A 14057-nucleotide genomic window follows, 5' to 3' on the forward strand; every position below is an offset into this window, starting at 1 on the left:
TTAGTCAATAAAAAAAAATTAATCTAGGGCTGGGCGGTGGTGGCGCACAACTTTAATCCCAGCACTCGGGAGGCAGAGGCAGGCGGATCTCTGTGAGTTCGAGGCCGGGCTGGACCGACAGCCTCCAAACAATACAGAGAAACCCTGTCTCGTTAAAAAAAAACCAATAATAATAATAATAATAATAATAATAATAATAATAATAATAATAATAATAAATCTGTATATTTTTCATTCTACACATAGAAAGGACATTGGGACCATAGATGAACGAGGTGTGATTCCTGCCCTCAGAAAAGCCAAACTTGAGCAGACCTCAAGCTAGCCAGCAAGTGTGACGAATGGAGAGTGGCCTGTGGGGCGCCCGCGGTGCAGACACCCTCCTGCATCTGGGGATGCTGCCGCCTTGAACTTTCTCTTCCTTCCCTCATTCTTCCCTCTCTCCCCGCCCCCATCTTTCCTCTCCCTGATGTTTGTAATGCTCCCATTGGGCAAATCCATCTGAAATGTACAGTGTTATCCTTCCCCCTTCAGTGACTTCATGGGGTGCTGTGAAAACAAAACCAATTTTAGCATCAAAGGATATTTTCAAGTATTTTTCTTCACTAAGCAAGCTGTAAGAATCCTCAGCTGTTGTGTTGCCATGGTGAACAGAGTTGAAGTGATATTTCTAGTCAGAAACGAAAATCTATAAAGCGAATGTTAATATGAAACAAACTCTCTCGGCGTCGGGCTCGGTGCATTGGGGGTCTGGCGGAAGACTCTACCCTCTGGGCACACAGAGGCTGTTGCACAGGCAGGGAGCCTGGGGCTGGCTCAGGGACAGCCCGTTTCTGTGTCCGTGGAGCCTGCTTTGAGTAGCGCAGTACATTGGACTTAATTAAGAGTGGACTTAAAGTGTAATTTCGAGATAAAAATCGGTGCACAAATAGAATGCCGTTTTCCTGTCGAGTTTGCTTTATAAAGTTGGCTTTGAAACGGAAGTGGGATGGAAAGATTTTTCAGATTAGCGAATTCTAAAAAAAAAAAAAAAAATTCTGACTACAGCGCAACTGTGAAAAGCGCCAGAGAGACACGGCAGGCAAGCTACAGAGAAGCCGGGGCAGACAGGACAGCAGACACACAGGAGGGGCATGAAGAGTAGCGGGCGTGGGAGAACCGTACAATCCTGCACTGAAATGGACACTCGGCAATAAGCAGGGAAATGAGCGCAACACCAACAGGAACCGAAGCATGGGGTGGGGTGCGGCGGGGTGGGGTGGGGTGCGGCGGGGTGGGGTGGGGTGGCAGGCGTTGGCACGTGGCTTTCACTTGAGATAAGCTCTTGGGTCTGTGGTTTCCATTTTCTTAGTGGTGTCTCTCATAACCAAAGCTCTCCACGGTAATGAACCCAACCCAGCAGCCCCCCTCTTATGATCATTTTCTCAGAAGTCTTTGTCCCTCCAAGGACACAGAGATGTCTCAGTTCTTAGGATGTCTTCCCGTTGCTTCCTGTGTTGGTGTAATGTTCAAGTGTATATTCACCTCACATTTTGTTTTAAAAAGCTATAGACAGGTGTAGGCCATGGTTCCAGCACCGTCTGTTTGGGTTTTCTCTCCCCTACATGTTAACAGACTTTCTTCTGTTTCTCATCTAGATCTCATTGACCAGGGTGAGTGCTGCTATCCCGGCTGCAGGAGGTCACTGTGGTTCCTAAGACAATTAAGTCAGCGTCATCTTAATCATGGTAACTGACTGGGGCTGCCGTACAACAAAGGATCCATGCAGACCTGTGACATAGATAATAGGAATTAATTTTCTCCTATTTCTGGAGATTTTCATTCATCCTCGATGAAGGGTAAAATTAGACATATACCAAATAATTGTTTCAAAATGTGAAAGTAATAAGAAAACACATTATTTTGTTTTCTTACTATACGTACACACATACATATACACATATATGCACACACACATACATAAGATGGATATATATTCATACACACACGTATATGAAGAGGTCTTGAATTTGAGAGGGAGTCTAGGGGTACATGGGAGGAGTTTGAGGGGGAAAGGATGGGTGGAAATTCATTATTTACATATAAAATTCTCCAAAAAACGTAAACAAGCAAAAGAACTCTACACCTCCTTGTGACTTACTGCAACTGTGTGATTCCCACATCTACTTACTGATCATGCAAAACTTTGTTGGGTGGAAATGTTAGGATTAAAAAAAATACTAAGGAGCCCTACATTATGGTTTGTATTCATTATTCTTCATGTAGAGTCTGCTTTTCAATTACACAGTATATGCTATTCATCGCAGTCACTGTGATGTAAAAATAATTTCAAGCTTACTCTTTCTGACTAGACTATCTCATCTTTGACCAGCATCTCTCCATTCCCAAACTCTGTTGATGACCATACTCCATACCAGAAGGTGCGCTTAAGAATTCCTTATACTTATGAAATCATGAGTGCTTGTCTATTTGTGCCTGGCATATTCATTTAACATAATAATGCCCTCTTAGTTCATTCAAAAATCTCAGGAATGACAGGATTTCCCCTTTTTGTAGTGTAATATTTCACTGTGCAAACATATCAATTATTTAATCATAGTGCTTATGCACTATGTTTTTCATCCTTATTAATTCCAGCCTCTGAGTCATCTTTGTTCTGACATTATTGACTGGGTATTTTTATTGTAGTGTTGCATTTCAGACTATTTGCATGTGTCAAAATTGTAGGATGTTTGACAATTTGTGTAAAGATCAGCAGAGAGAACATGCAAGTCGAGGAAGCTATGCAATGCTCTTTTGAAAGGAAATACGGTTTCCATAGGAAAAAGGCCTACATTATTGGCTGTCACTATCAGGTCAAATCAACTGGGGCTCTTTCTCTAGTTTCAAATCGGGCTACCAGAAGTGTCTTTCACCTTCCTCCAGTGATAACTTGATGCACCCATGGAGAGACTTGAGGTACTTACCTCCCTTAAATCACGCAGCATCAGCTGGGTTGCAGCTTCAGTTACTGGGTTCTTTAACCCTTCCACCTCTAAATGAACACCGGAGATACACTCGCATCTGCCCACTGATGCAGGAGTGTCAAGTGTAACTCCTTGGCCTCCTCCTTCAGGAGTTGTGGTCCTCAGCACACATCTCACAACTCCCTCGCCACCATCGACTCCCTGCACCATATTCAGTGGGTGGGTAGAGTATGGTCAGACATTTACAAGTGAGTTACTGTGTTCCAGGGTGCCCCCTGCTCCGTGTGACTCCACCCACTCTTCTTATAGCAAGTTGCTGATGTGGGGGTAGTTCTTCAAATCTGAATCTGATCAATCCACCGACTTAGAATCCTGACAAAACCATGCTTCTTAGTTAGGGTTTCTATTGCTGTGGTTAAACATTTTGACCAAAAGCAGGAAAGGGTTTATTCCATTCATACTTCCATATAACAGTTCATCATCGAAAGCCGGGAGGACAGGAACTCAAGCAGGGTAGGAACCTGGAGGCAGGAGCTGATGCAGAGACCATAGAGGGGTGTCAGTCTGGTTTCTTATAGACCACCCAGGACCACCAATCCAGGGATGGCACCACCCACAACAGGATGGGCCCTTCCAATCAATCTCTAAGAAAATGCCTCTCAGCTGGGTCTCATGAAGGCATTTTTCTCAACTAAGATTCACTCCTTTCAGATAACTCTAGCTTGAATCAAGCCGACATAAAACTAGCCAGCACACCATGTGTCCACTTTCCTAAATCTAATTTAAAAAGAAAAATCCTCTTTAGTGAGTACATGTGTGTGTGTGTGTGTACACACAGGGCCCTGATGCATTTATAGATTTGTTATTAAGAGCTAAGTATGGTGCACCTTGGTAGCAAGCGTCTCTGTGATGCAGAGCCCTGCACCAGAGCAGATGTTTTACTAAAAGCGTATCTGGAGGCCCAGGTGCTGACGGCTGCCAGTTTTTCTCAGAACATTTCTGTCTTAGCCATGAGTCACAGCCTACTTGCGTGCCTCCAAGTTACTGGATGCTGCGGAAGATAAGGCCTTCAGTGTATAATTTCAGCTGCGTGGTAGCATAATGTTTTTTCTCCTATTCAAGTTAATAGTTAATTAAATATTTTGTTCTGCTGAGAAAAAATTCTTTAGAGTCTCTACCCGCTGGGTTGAGACATGGTTGAAGGTCTTTACACCTTGCAAACCCTTCAGGGTTGGGAAGAAGAATGCTGAAAGACACCATGTTTCCTTTGTGTCTCATCCACTGACGAACACATGTGTTTGAAGATTCCTTTTTGCCGAGTGAATGAGTGAGGGAAGCAGAAAATAAAATAAAAATGAAGCACTATCGGGCCCGTGACAAGAAATTACTCATGGATATTATGAATCATTGTTTTTGAATGAAAGTAAAGTGTTGAATCAGGGGCAAACCTGTTATCAAGTCACAGCTGCTGCTAGATTTCACCTGAACGACAAAGAAGTCACGCATGCACCGTGGAGAAAGATACGCAAAATGCAACCAAAAGACATGTTTAGAGCTTTTTGCTTTCTTTTCTTTCTTAAATCTCCCCTCCAACCCCCCCTCTTGCCAGCAACCATGATTTCCATCCAGTTTCATGAGTTCTATTGGAAAAACATAAACCATTGAGGTCACTTAGCTCTGTCTGTCTGTAGATGGAGGTAGGGCCATCTGCTGGGTCGTAGGTAGTCAGTCTGTTGGAGGCCTCGCCCTTGAAGAAGGTTTATTTCCAAGCAACTGTGGATTGCCGATAGCCCCTCAGCCAAAGGCGACGACACCTCATGAACTCTGGCGTAATTTTGCATAGAGTATTTTTTTCCATGCTATCACAAGTGTTGTGAGCTCATATGTGCAGCTGTCTAAAGGTGACCAGAAAATGCTGCTTTGCTGAAGCTGTCTACAGCCTTGGTTTCTCACGGTTCCACCGCTCCATCCTTCCTTAATGTTCCCATGGCGTTGGGAGGCGTGAGCATGATAGAAATGTGCCCAATTCTGAACCCCAAATCACCAAGAGGCCCGTTCCCATGCAAAAGCAAAGAGTCTTCCACATTAACTCGGGTCCTTCATCCACTCATTGTGGCTGACAGCGGAAGAAAGATCCTGAGAAACCACGAGGCAGGAAACTTATAGGGCAGCGTAAGGGGAGGGTCTAGGGGTACGCAACAGTCTCAGGATTGGTGCGCCTCCAGGCTTTGATGACCTGTCCTGTGTTGATTGGTCAACTGGTTGTTATGGCCCATTAGGCCTTCCTAGGGTGGTTGCTATGTTCTGCAAGCCACTGTTGTGCCTCTTGTACTATAAAGCACACCCAGATCCCTGAAGCACAGCCCCTCCCCACAGCTAACTTCTGATTGGTTCCTTGCAACAAGGAGGGTATCTGACCTCCTAGTGACCAGGACAGTAGTGGCAAGGTCAGGCAAGCACATGTTGAGTCTTTTCTGTAGCCTGTCATGGCTGCTAAAGCAGAGGGCTGGTCCCTTCACCACTTAGTGTTAACTTGGGGCTAGTGCTTAGTGGGTGTGGTGTTCTTTTTAACAAAAATTAAACTGCTGTTTGGAGACATGGCTCAGAAGCTAAGAGCGCCTGCTGCTTTTGCAGAGGACCTTGGTTTCATTCCCAGAGGTCACACTCGGAAGTCCACAACTTCCTGTAACTTTTGTTCCAGGGTATCTGACACAGTCATCTGGACTCCATTGCCACCTGTACACACATGGTTCACACATAAGCTCTCAGGCCCACACGTACACACATGAGATACAAGAATATAACTAATATTCACACAAATCTTCATGTTCCCTGAGTATTTGCGACTAAAGGTTTTAGTTTGACTTTTAAGAAAGCTTTGAATGTAGTCTGTCCAGGTGTATCCTGGCTGTATTCTATGGACTAGACACCTTCAGCTATGTCTACTCTAGGGAGAGGCTATGGAACTATTTCAATGAAAGGGTATTTCATTGAACAAATGAAACCAGGTTTCTATGAAACAGAACAACCAGGTTACTATGAAACAGAACAGTTAACTCAAGAACAGCTTGAAGTAGAGTCATTCAGAGTTTGGACAGAGGTACAGTCAAGAAATTATTTTTTATTCCTCTCAATTAATCAAGCACATTTAACTGCCCTCCCTGTACCCATGAAACACAGGTGCTCCTGTCTAATGAGAACCAGGTGAGTGGACTAGACAGCATGGAGGTTTCTCCTGGTAAGAAACTCACATGAGACAGGAGAGGCTGCTTCTAAAATGATTTTTAGCAAAGTCTGGTTTGAATAATAAACTCAGTCTTCTGAGACACTTAGATAGGATAGAATAGAGTGCTGTCTTGTTTCAACTCTATCTTGAGACAGAGTCTCTTACTGAATCTGGTTATCAAAGCTAAGTGACCTTCCTGCTCCCTCTTGGCCTCCAAGCACTGGAGTTACAGGAGCACACAGACACACCCTTGTCTTTAAAAAAAATGTTTGCTGAGAATTTGAACTCAGTCCCCATGCACATATCCTAGGTGCCCTTATTTACTGAGTCATCTTTCCAGAACAAATGCTTGTTGTCATAACCCATGTTTGGGGGGAGGGGCTTCTGTCAGGTGAAGCCGACTTTTCTGATCTGTACCTGAGGGGGGAGTGGGAGGGTGCGGATTAAGAAATGACAACTAAAAATATTAAAGGTACTCAGGAAAAGACGGAGACTTAGGATAGAGTCAGGAGGGCACCTGGTAAATACCAGGATCTACATCCTAGTTTATTATTCAAAGGTCTTTCATACCCCAATAAAAGGAGGGGGAGGCAAAGGACTTCTTTACCAAAATACAAAGAACAAGCAAGTGTAATTACTTACCTTCTCAGTACCCAAAACATCAAGTAAATACACACCCTCAACCGAGTAACCTGTTGTCAAGATGAGACACCCATTAATTACTCCATAGGCCAAACATTCTGTGGTTTAACCTTGAAAGAACAATAGTGGGCTTGAACTCTCTGACCTTAAGTCAAGATGAAGCAGAGCCATTTTTATGGCCTTGACAACTTATGTCTTTGAAAAGGTGGTGAGAAATTTTGGTGAGAAATTCTGGCTCAGAATGCAATTCAGTGGAGTTTGCTTTGTAAGTTTGAGCCCACAGACACACATCGAATTCAATATCCCAGGTGATACAGAGAGGCCCTTTCTTTTCTTTTCTTTTCTTTTCTTTTCTTTTCCTTTTCTTCTTCTTCTTCTTCTTCTTCTTCTTCTTCTTCTTCTTCTTCTTCTTCTTCTCCTTCTCCTCCTCCTCCTCCTCCTCCTCCTCCTCCTCCTCCTCCTCCTCCTCCTCCTCCTCCTCCTCCTCCTTGTGTTTCAAGAAAGGGTTTCTCTGTATTTCTCTGGATCCCGTCCTAGAACTTGCTTTAGACCAGGCTGGTCTCAAACTCACAGAGATCCACCTGCCTCTGCTGGGATTAAAGGCCTGTGCCACCAAGGCCCAGCAGGGAAGCCCTTTCTTAAGAGCCTCTTTCTTAAGAGCACTGGCAAATGCTTCAGCAATATGAGCTACTGAGACCTCCCCTCCCCCACAACACCCAACCTCACTGTATCTGCTTGCGCATACGCTTCACATTTGGGTGGGAAGGAGTTAATATTCTTCTCAGGGTATCTGCCTCCATTTCACAGCTAAAAGGAGGATAAGAGCAAATGCAGAGACAAAAACTGTGGACAGAAGGTGTGGCATTTCTGTCCCTCCCTTCTCTGAAGAAGAGCAGAGGGACTGCAAATGAGACCCTGATCTGTGCTCTTCCATCTGGAAACAGACCACAACTCCCAGGCCAGTGGTGACCTCCTGCCTTCTGACTCACGCCATATTCTGTCTGATCTGAACTGCGAGCCAGTGACAGCACTAAACTTGGTCTACAATCACACACTCAGGACTATTTAACCCAGGCAACTGCTAGATGGGGCCGACCTCTGGGCTAATGATTCCTCCCTGTTGCCAAGATCATTATTTCCCCCTCAGGTTTTATTTTATTGAGAAGTGTGTGTGTGTATGTGTGTGTGTGTGTGTGTGTGTGTGTGTGTGTGTGAGAGAGAGAGAGAGAGAGACAGACAGAGAGACAGAGACACAGAGACAGAGTCAGAGAAACAGAGAGAGAGAGAGAGAGAGAGAGAGAGAGAGAGAGAGAGTTTATTGAGAAGTACGACACCCTTACACAAGTCTGAAGAAAGGAATGGGAAGTCGGATTTTGCTATAGTTAGAAGACTTCTCAGAAATGTCCGTGGCAAGCTCTTGACCTGCCATGTCTCCAGAGTTGCTGAGACAGTGGGAACAGGCCTTATTCCCTCAAAGAAACTACTCATTTGCTGGGATGTCCCCTGAGCAAAGAATTTCCCTTTGGCCGAGAACAATTCTGGGGTAGGAACACTGCTGCAAACTAACATAAAGACATTCCTAGAACCCTGGGGAAACTAGTGGGCTTACTGGGGAAGGACCAATCATCAAGAACCAAGGCAGATTCGGAAGTGCATTCCGATGAGTAGAAGCTTGAGTGTGTGTAACGCATTCCTTGAACTCTGCCATAGGGATGCCCCTAACTATGACATGAACGACTCATCTCTCTCACACTGCCATTAAAATGGGCGGCCTTAAATGCAGCTGGTTGTTCCTCTGATGCCACCACTGATGGTTTTTTCCGTGTACGAAGTCCAGAGGCAGTGGAGCAGGTAGATGCTTGCTTTAGGAACCCCTGCATCTATTTTTCCTCCCTACAGTTTTGGGCTGGGCAAAGCAGACACTTCCAGTCTGATTAGGTCTTTGAGACGGGTCCAGTAAGTGCAAGCATCTCACTCCTTTTCCCAGAGTAAGTGCCGGAGCTGGGCATTTAATCATGTCAGAGACGATTGAACACCGTGAAGCTCTCTCTGGGGATGTTGGGAGTGAAGTGAAGGGGAGGCTTGGGCTTCTGTGATTACTGTGACTCAGTCTGAGAACACACCCAACAGAAAAGATCTCCATCCCAGGGACAGGCAGGCAGACAGACAGACACAGCAAAAATGCACCGTCCCTGGAACCTAACTTAATCTATAGCAATTACCATTCCTTGTTGGGTTGAGTTCATCCTGACTGTATAGCATCTTATATGGAGAAAAGTGATTTAAACTGGGACTTGCACACTCATTCACAGGGCTCGTTGAGCTTAGTCTCCAGGTAGGCATAGCTGAAATCGTCAAGTAATTCCAAGGTAGTATCAATATATCAGCACACTTTATGCACAGAGAGGCAGAGGTGACACAGCTGGGGGCCCGGCGTTAGAAATCTAATAGGGAAAACTTGGGTATTACACTATACAGGACTAAACTGTACCATGTCTCCCCCGAGACTGATATGACCACAGAGACCACTCCACTTTTAGCCTGTGATCTGAAACAGTTAGATATGTAATACCCGGGTAACTCACATGGGCAGAAAATCCAAAGCCTCCACCCTGAACTAAGAGGAAATGTAGATAAGAAGAAATAACTTTCAGATGTGCTGGGAACAGGAGAATGCCCCGCTCCTTAAGGCTAATCCTCAGCATTTGGCTAGTTGATGCTCACTTCTGCCAGGCAAGAAGGCCACCACCCCATTACTGGAAGGCTTCCAGAGAAAGCATGGGGCCAGGGTAGGACTTGTGTCATCTCATGTCACAGCATTGGCTCAGACTGCCCGGAGGCTCACCCGGATCCTCTGATTCACTGGTGTGAGCTCAGGAAGGCCCAGGGGAAGAGAAGGGCGCCCACAGGCCAGATGAGTGCAGAGATCACTGACTGACTAATTCCTTGATGGATTCATAGTAAGTTTACACGATTGGGAGATGGTGGAAAGGAAGAGGAAGAAGGAGCTCAGAAGGGTGCCCAGTCCTGGGCGCCTCCTGTCTCTGGCTCCCCTTCCTGCCTTCCCTGGGCTTAGAAGCCCTGTTCCATCACTCCCGCTCTGCCGTATGTATGCCTCATCACATGCCCAAAGTACTGAATATGGCAGACTGAAATTTCTGAGTTGAAATGAGTATTCCCTCTAGGTGGTTTGAGTAGGTAGTTTGTCATAGCAATGACAAACCAAATAAGGTCAGCATCCCCTCTAAATGCTCCCAGAAAACACAACCTGCTGATAAAAATCCACTTATTGCCACTTCAACCCTTACCCTGTTTATTTAGAGCCTCTTAACTTCTACTTTTACAACTTCCTTTCTGAAATGTCTGTTTGATACATTTTGGTGATTTCTCTAATACAAATCTGCATTGTTACCCAGTTTTCTTAAATGTGTGATTTGATTACTTCATATCATGTACTCAGTGTGTCTAGTTTCTAGGGTTACAGAGATCTTTGCTGTTGAGTTTTACTCCATTTGGTTGGTGTGAGTATAGGTGGATTCAGAGGAAGTCAGTTCTGTGTTAGGACTTCTGATAATATATTTCTTTACTTTTTTTTTTCAAATTCACTTTGAGAAGACAGTCTCTATCTTGCAAGTAAAATCATCCCAATTGTGGAGGTCATCTTGTTGGTAGAATAATAGATACACATGTGTTCTTTGAAAGATTTTGCATGAGAAAAGGAACCTCTGGGTGTATCAGAGGAGATGTGAGAGTTCAAACACTGACGTCTTTGCACACACCAGCTTTCACTCAGTTGAATCAATACGTTCCATCTATCACTTTTTTAGTTACTGAAAATAAAATAAGATGGGTTGCCTAAGAGGAGCCTACAACGAAGAAGAAACTAGAAGACAGATGGGTAAAACAAACACAGCCTGTTGATGATACCACCAAGGTGGAAAGTTCTATATGCCAGGTCTTGTTAAATTGATGTAATCTCTCAGGATGGAGTTTCAGGAGGTCTAAGACTGTCCCAATTATAGCATCATGCTGAAGGATGGGCTGGGAACCTCTGCTGTCAGCAGGGACACAGACAGGTGGGTCTTCACTATAAAACAACTCAGAATTATGACTGTGCATAGGACGTTTAGGTTAAATCCAAAAGAGTACACACACACACACACACACACACACACACACACACATACACACACACACTTCCACACTCAACTCAGATGCAAACACAAGTATACATAAACGTGCTTACCCATCCACAAATTTGTAAATATGCAAATACATGCACATGAGCATGCAGACATACATGTTTTGGAAGACAAACACACATAAACAAACCTGCACGTTCATGCATACACAAATATTCATGCACAAACACATGCACAAAACAATGTTTGGCAGGTCATAAGCCATTTCTATAATGGTAAAGAAAGTGGTGTAGATTGTTAACATTAAAGGTGGCACACAGTATGTGCACACTATGAAAAGGTCTATGAAGGACTGACACATGACCTCATTCTTTTCAAAAGTGTCCTACAGTGGTCCTCTCCTCCCTGTGACTCAATGCTGCTTAAGAGTTTATAGCATGTTCCCTTGCTTGACTTGCAGGACTCTCTCTGCTGTGGACAGAGGGGTGCAGGGATTGTATCCAGAGTTGCCAAGAAACACTTACTTGTTAAGAGATACAGTTTCCTCAGATCTCTCCTGAATCCCATTGAGCAGTTTTCTTAGTCCTTCTATGACTCTGCTCAGCTGAAAGTCACCAAGCTGGAGTGTAGTGGGAGATCCCAGTTCTGTCAATTTCATCCACTTAGGTCTAGGAAGAAAGCAGTCAACACAGAGAAGTCAGGTGACTTGGAGGTTCTACATTTCTGCTGGCTCATGCATGTGCGTGCGTATGTGTGAGTGTGTGTGCATACATGTGCAGGTGTATGTGTGTGCTTGAGACTATGTGCATCTGAATGTGTACATGTGAGTGTGTACATGCGAGTGTGTGCATGTGTCTCTACATGTGGAGGTTGAAAGACTATGTTGGATGTCTTCCTTGACTACTTCTCCAACTTATTGTTGAGACAGTGTCTTACTGAATGTGGAGCTCACTAGCTGGATTAGGCTGGCTGACTTGTGAGCTCCACAGAGTTACATGGATACATCTCCTGGTACTTCTGGGGTCACAGATGTACGCATAATTCCAAGTCCTTTATGTGAGTGATGGAGATTGAAACTTGGGTCAACATGTTTGCATAGTAGGCACTGTATGAACAGAGCCATGTTCCCAATCCCTTATTTATCTTAATAACTAAAATTATACTAGCCTTTGTTAGCACCTTATACCTAACATCTTTTTAAAATGAAAACATTCTGGACAGTTGTGCTGGTTAGTTTTACGTCACTTGGCACAGCTAGAGTCATCTGACGGAAGGGAGCTGTAATTGAGAACGTGCCTATGAGAGCCAGCAAAAGGGCATTTTCTTAATTAGTAATTAATAAGGGAGGGTCTAGCCCTTGTTGGGTGGTGCTATTGTAGGACTGGTTGGTGGTCCTGGATTCTATAAAAAGCAGGCTGAACAAGCCCCGATGAGTAAGCCCCCTCCAGGGGCTCTGCCTTGAGGTTCCTGGCTTGTCTGAGCTCCTGTGCTGATTTCTTTCAATGATGGACATGGACTTAGGAGTGTAAGCCAAATAATCCCGTTGCTCCTGACTTGTTTATGGTCATGGTCTCATCGCAGCAATTGAAACCCTAACTAAGACAGCTGCTTAGGTGATTAGGCAGATGAGGGTGCTTGCTACCAAGCCTGACGATATGAGTTTGAGCCCTAAACCCAAGTGACAGAAGGAGAAAACTGGCTCACATGAGTGGTCTCTCTGATTCTCCACACGAGCACGTGTACCCCCACATACGTTGGTTAAATGTATTTTTAAGTAGTCATGCTGGTGAAGATGGTCTTTCTAAGTATCTGAATGCTGAAAATACACTTCTTTTGGGGGAACAATATACATGTAACAAGAATCTATTGTCACTTATATGTGACACATACACTGCATAAGAGAAATTTTCTGACCTCTAGAATAATTCAGAGTGAACATCTATTTGATTTGGAGTGGAGTTATTCAGACAATGGTTTCACTAGAGGATTTTTATTGCTGTTGTTTTGTTTCTGCTTTTTCTTTGTCACTCTCTCAGAGTGAAATTGTTAATGTGCTTTCTCCCCTGTAGGAGTAAAGACACATGTTTGAGAAGGTATCTTTTTTTTTGTAACAGAAAAAAGAGGAGAGGTGTACAAAGTTCATCCTGGAACCCAACTCCACCCTGTGATACACCTGCAGCCCTCAGCTCCTAGACAGCTCCTCAAACACACTGGTGCGATGAAACTCCTCTGAGCCATTAGTCACGCTCTGAGGTAAAACCTGAGTGGGAGTTCCTAGACTCCACAGCCCACTTCTGATAATTGAGCCTCACACTCAGACAAGCCATTTGCTTTTCTCTTCCGGTGTGCAGTGTTTCAGTTGGTAGCCCAATAAGGATCAACATCTACTAGACTGGCTAGCATGTTCTTTGAGCCTATTTCTCATTTTGATTTGAGTGCAGTTAACGAGGAAGGACATTCAAACCCTGTGTGAGGACTGCTAGAGAAAAGAAATGTAGGTTGTTTTGAAAACGAAGAATGAGGTCCTGTCTATTACAGGGTCAGATTTAAACATTGTTGTTTTAACTTCATGTAAACATCACAAGGAGTATTTTCTGAGATGTGATGTAGCTACGTCTGCATGACAATGAAGTTAAAAATAGCGGAAACTTTGCTTCTTTCCCTGGTTGGCCAAGTGTAGCCTTTTAATTTCCCTTATTGTGTTTTTTTTTTCTCGCTCCCATCTGTAGTTCCTCCTCAGATTTAATCTACAGCTTACACTGAGAGATAAGCTACTCATTTAAACCTCCACTGAAAACCCTGCTTCTGCAGTCCAATTAGTAGTGCGGTGTGGGCGGGAGGGAGGCGTAGGCCCTATGGAAAGGAATGCTTATTTTCTAATAAATATGGTCATGGATTCTATACGTCAACAATCTAGTATGCCATGTTAGAAAATACCACAACACAGAGGCTTTACTATACAAGATAAACAGGACAAGGAGAAGGTGGGGGAGGGTAAGCGGGTTATAGAAGCCTTTGGAATCATTTGTGTCATTTTTGACAATCTCATGTTGTTTCATCCTGGTAGGTTCTCCAAGGCCC

This window comes from Mesocricetus auratus, unplaced genomic scaffold, assembly GCF_017639785.1.
Source record: "Mesocricetus auratus isolate SY011 unplaced genomic scaffold, BCM_Maur_2.0 Super-Scaffold_100031, whole genome shotgun sequence".
Classification (NCBI taxonomy): Eukaryota; Metazoa; Chordata; class Mammalia; order Rodentia; family Cricetidae; genus Mesocricetus; species Mesocricetus auratus.